Here is a 5,870-nt window from a genome sequence, read left to right as displayed (position 1 = left end):
TCATTTTGTTCAAAATTGTCACCATCTCTGAAATTTTTAATTAGAACCAAATTCAACCCCTCTAGAGTTACTCAAAGGACAATAAATATTATTAATATCAAATAAATTTTCCATTGTTCATTCAAATTTAATTTAATTAGCTTAATCATTATTTTTGAAAAATGTAAAAAATGAGAATTCCCAACTTTTGGATCATGCATTAAATAGAAAGATAGAAATTAAAAAAATAAAAGAAAGTACTATTTTATTCTATCAATTAAAATGAATGCGGAAAAATAAGGGTTTTTTTTTGTTTTCATCAAAGAAAAAATAGAGTTAAATAATAATCATAAGAAAGAATAAGAATAAATCTCAATGGCTAAGCAAGAAGTCAATACTTTCCCACTCTTCAATAGGTTAAAGAAAAAAGTATATTAGATGTCGCAAGGGTTTTGCGGTCGCCTGGACGAACCCTCACCGAAGTGGGAAGGAATGAGGAGTCGCCACTTTAATTTTGAGGGAAATTAAAGAAAACCATTTGTGAAATACAACTTAAAATGATACCACTACAAATACAGAGATTCTGGGTTCGGGGTCCGTAAACGGGTGGGGAAGGTGTTAGGCACCCCACCTCGTCCCTCAATGAGGGTGAGCAGATTTAACCTTACGTTCTTTATAAATTAAAATCGATGGTTAGGGGGGTTAGAATGAAGATGTTAATCCCTTTGATAAAAGGGAATATTTGATTTTTCACTAATTTGGGTTACCCAGATACATAAATAAATGAGACGACCCTTAGTGAGTTGGTGTTGCGTATCAGTTTCATTTAGGGGGTTACTTTGCGTATTGTGCTGTCTTAGTTTGAATTTGAGAAAATCCGGGTAAAAGTTTTTCCGATCTCTGGGGTTACTCTATTTAAAGTTTGAATGATGGATCTTGGATAAGAACTCTCCTCCGATCTCCACATATTTATTAAAATTTGGGTTGAGAATCGGATAAGAACTCTCCTCCGATCTCTTTAAATGATTATTAAAAGTTTTGATTGAAGATCGGATAAGAACTCTCCTTCGATCTCTTTAATATTTATTAAAATTTTTGATTGAGAATTGGATAAGAACTCTCCTCCGATCTCTTTTTAGATTAAAATTTCGATTGGAGATCGGATAAGAACTCTCCTCCGATCTCTTTCAGATATTCATTAAAAATTTTAATTGAGAATCGGATAAGAACTCTCCTCCGATCTCTTTTAGATATTTATTAGAATTTTTGATTGAGAATCGGATAAGAACTCTCCTCCGATCTCTTTTAGATGAATGAGAGTCAGATAAGGACTTTTTCGACCTCTTAAAATTTGATTACAGCTACACATCATAAGAGCCTAAGACTAAGGGTTCTGGCATTCAAAGATGCCGGGGACCCGAATAAGGCTTCTTTTAACTCATTGGTACCTCGTGACTAGATAGGGGATACTAGACTGAATTTTACCGACCTCCTATGTGATCGCCTTACCAATACCTTTCGGTAGGCAACATTTGCTCTATTTCATTTGCTAGTCTGATATTCAATTTTACTCCGACCCTCCACCTTACCCTATCATCTTCTCGAGCTAGTCTGGTGGTTCGACTTCGTAATTTCTTCTGATTTATTATCCGAACTTTTATTAAAAAAAAAAAACTCTTGTGTTAAGATACTGCTACCAACATTTTATTAAACTACCTATACATTATCCGTAACCAGAACACCTACATTAAGAAATAATAAAAGACCAAGAACAAATAAATAACATGAACTGATATATCAAAGATAAACTCGAGAATAACCACCCACGTGGGACCTTCTGACATGATCTGATGTTTGAGAATCAAAGAGAATCAAAATGAATGGCTAAGATCCTTTTCAGAATATTTGTCCTTTCTCTCTTCTAATCTGACGGCCCAAAATTTTCTTATCAAGGGCGATCCGAGGGCTGGGAATAAAAGGCGCCGGTCGTGTCGTCTTCTTCTTTGATCCAAGGGCTCTAGACTTGTCCTTACAAGTAAGATCAACGGTAGAGATTGAGATATACAGGACTGTCATGACATACTCTGGCACCTATCAGCAATGTGGGCGATTCTGCAAATGAGGCGTGCGGAGGAGATTTGATCTCGTCTGCAATGCTTTAACTACCTCGGCTCTGATTATGACGACAGTCATGGGAAGTTGTCTTATTCTCTTTGCATTCCGATCTCCCCTCCCTTCCGATCTTTCCAATATGCTCTTTTTCCGAACTCTCATGCCGGGCTCCTCTCCCGATCTCTCTCATTCCAAAGTCTTCTCCTTTGTCCGGGTTGGTTCAGTCAGGGCATTTATTCTTTCAATTTCCGAGGCATCTGCTTCGTTTTCTGCTAGCCATAAATGCTCAGACCTTCTCTATATATATACCCTCATTAGGAAATCCTCCCGCATTTCATTTTCTCCTCTTTCTCACTTTTCTTGTTCTAATCGCCTCAGAATAACTCGCCATGATAGCTGCTTTTGATCTTTTCCCGACTGTTCACCTTGTTCACCGACTGACAATTTTTGACCCCGGTGATCAGAAAATCATTATGGCCATATTTGATGACAGTGAGAGAACCGGACTAATTCACTGATCCAGATCGAGAATATCGATTGCGTTGACCCCGAATCGATCGATCGATGTAATCGACGAATCGATTTCGGGCGAGAAGACTGCTAATTTCTCTCCAATATTTGGTGACTGCCCTTCGAAGTTCATTTGGCTTCTCAGCACATTGGATGTCCCGACAGCGGCTCGGTTCCGAGCGATAATATTGATGGTGATCTCCCTTATCCTTATGAGAGTCATAGTCACCCCATCTGAGCTGTACATCTATCCGATGTCGATGGCTGGTCTCCTGGTCAAACACATCTTTTGATTCAGCCATGAGACTAGGCTTTAACATAGGCCTTCACTAGATAGGATGCACTGCCGATCTCTAGAGATCGCCCAAATGATGTAATTTCCCCTTTAATGTAATCCAAAATCTAGAGATCGCCCAAATGATGTATTCTCCCTTTTAACGTAATCCAATCTCTAGAGATCGCCCAAATGATGTAATCTCCCTTTTAGAAATGAAATACAATTATCATTTTATTATTATTGCACTGGTTATTTTTCGATCTCTAATGTGTTCATTCGATCCGATTCTTAACTGAATAGCCCTTAGCCGATCTATCATTCCAAACAACCACTTTAATCTGTCGGTCCTTTAACCAGCCGATCTCTCTTTATTCAATTATGGAATTTCTGAAATATTTGTGAGACGTGTCAGAAAAAGCTGGCGAATCCTGCTAACCGATGCGCCGCTTGGGACACCGTGAGCATTAAATGCTCAGACGGGTATAAATAGGGGATGGATCCGCCAATTGCTCCCTTATGTTATTTTCAGCCTTTCGCGAGCGATTCTAAAATCCCCTCGTTTTTTCAAGTTCTTCCGACACCGATCACACTCCGGTAAGGGTTTTGATCTTTCTTTCAGTTTAAATTTTCTCTTTTCTTTGAAAATGAGCGGCGCCGAGGGTCAGAGAGCGGCGAGCCCCCCTTCCGTTCATGTCTCGTGGTCATCAGATGAAGTTGAGGTGGTCGGACCGAGCGGGCGATCTGAACCTCCTACATCCTCTGTTCCAGCCCGTGGTCAAGCGGGACCCTCAAGACAAACGCATTCTTCAGGGAGAGAAAACCTCCCCATGGACGAGCTGCCATCAATCCTTCAAGAAACCGACTTGCAGTCATTCAGCCAAGAGTATAACATTCAGCCCGATTCATACGAACTCATTAAGTGTCATGGCGATCTTTGAGCTGATCACTTCTTCGAAGAGAATGATATGATCATGGTATACGAAGAGCAATTAAAAGCCGGGCTGCGGTTCCCTCTTGACGACTTCTTCAAATAAGTCCTAAAATTTCACTAAGTGTGTATAGCCCAAGTTCACCCGAACTCATAGCGAATCCTAGTAGCCTTCAGAGGCCTTTGCCTAGCCAAAGGACTCAGTCCTACAGCTAAGGTGTTCGCCAAACTACATAGGCTAACTCATCGAAAGGACGAAGAGTATTAGTTCTTTCAGGCGAAGCCACATTGTGGGCTTTTTATCGATCTGCCCTCCTCCCTGAAGAATTAGAAGAATCGCTTCTTTATTCTGAGGAGCAAAATTCCGAACGGCTTTGAGGGTTTTCCACGTAGCTGGCTGCACTAGGGTCCCTTACTTTCGAAGCGCATCACCCTGAATAGGGAAGAAGGCCTAATGGTGATAGAACTGAAAGATCAGGCGGCCCGACAAAATTTTTCTTGTTTAGATGCAGTGACGGCCGAACTGGACAATGGAGTTGATTACTGGCGAAGAACGCGGGCTTCAGCTCTCTGACCTCGGCCTCGATACTTTCTATATCTCTGATCTTTGGGCCTTAGCAATCTCACTGACCTTTTCTTTGTGCAGTTATGGCGAGCGGCGAGGCTTCCAAGGAAAGCCGAAAGCGCAAGAGAGAGGTCTCCAAAAAAGTGCAGGAGATGAAGTGTGCCGAGGCCTCTCAGACGCCGAGGCACGATCCAAGTGAGATACAGGGAGGTTTGTCCCGACCTTCAGGACCGCCGGTTCCTGAAATAGAAGTGGTTCGGTCTCCTCCTCGGCATGAAGAGCCACCACCACCTCCTCCGGTTGCTTCAAGTGCGGAAGGGGGTCCTTCCCAACAACCTGTGAGGACCCTTTCCCGTGGTGCTCAAATCCTGATCCACTCGCTGGAGAAGAACCGGACAGTTTGAGAGAATCCGGGCTTTGCTAAGGTCTTGGGGTCCTCCATCTGTCTTCAGGAGGATCGGGATAGGCTAACCCAGAACGATCTCGATGATATCCTGACCCAGACTATGAGCCTGAGTGTAGAGAGTTTGGTGAACCAATACATTGTCCGGGAGAAGGCTCACCGTATGAGGCAGGAGATCGAGAAGGTGGGTCATGAGGCAGCTTCCCTCCAATCCCAACTTTCATCCGCCCAAAACTATATAGCTGAAATTGAGGGGCGGATGAAGTTCTACGAAGATCAGTTGATCGAGCAAGCCCATGTTCATGAAGAGGTTCGGGCGCTCTGAGCCGCTGATGTTGCTCGCCTCACTGACGAACTCAAGGCAAAAGAAGAAGAGGCGGTGACAAGGGAGGCCGGTGCTTATGTGAACGCCCATGGGGATCTCTTGGGCGAGCTCAAGAAGCGTTATCTCGAAGAGGACTTTTCCTGGATGATAAACCTGGCTCCACAAGACGAAGAGGATAGCGAGGAGGAGGCCGAAGGTGATAGAGGAGGTGAACAAAATGTAGAACAGGCTGGGGGTGATCCTCCAGCCGAATGACTTGTATAAATTTTTAACTTGAAATGAAATGAAGTTCCTCCTTTTTTTTAATGACTGAATGAGATCGGAAAGTATCTAAGTTGCATGAGCGCCTAATTGTCTGAACATATTAGAACAACTTAAAAGCAATTATTAACCTCTGTATGAGAGATCGGTAAAACTTTGTAGACATGAGTTCAGCCTAAACTGAGAACAAACACTGAACGGAACTTAAGATTATTAAAACTGGAAACCTAATCTGAACACTTAAGATCGGAAGCATCGTTAAGCCGGATTAAAACTTTAACTTTATTGAACAGCTATCCACAATATTTATGAATGGGGAATCGGATGGCATGAAGAGTTAATGTTGGTCCAATTTCGTTTGACAAGAGAGATCGGAAAAGTGATTGACCGGCCGAAAAACTTGGCAATTGATTCGAGAGATCGGATAGGATTTAAATGATATGGAGACTTAGCACTAATTTGATTCCTTTTGAAGAGAGATCGGAAATGTGATTAACTGGCAAAGAAAGG

This window comes from Hevea brasiliensis, chromosome 4 (assembly GCF_030052815.1).
Source record: "Hevea brasiliensis isolate MT/VB/25A 57/8 chromosome 4, ASM3005281v1, whole genome shotgun sequence".
Classification (NCBI taxonomy): Eukaryota; Viridiplantae; Streptophyta; class Magnoliopsida; order Malpighiales; family Euphorbiaceae; genus Hevea; species Hevea brasiliensis.
Note: the sequence above shows the minus strand (reverse complement) of the source record.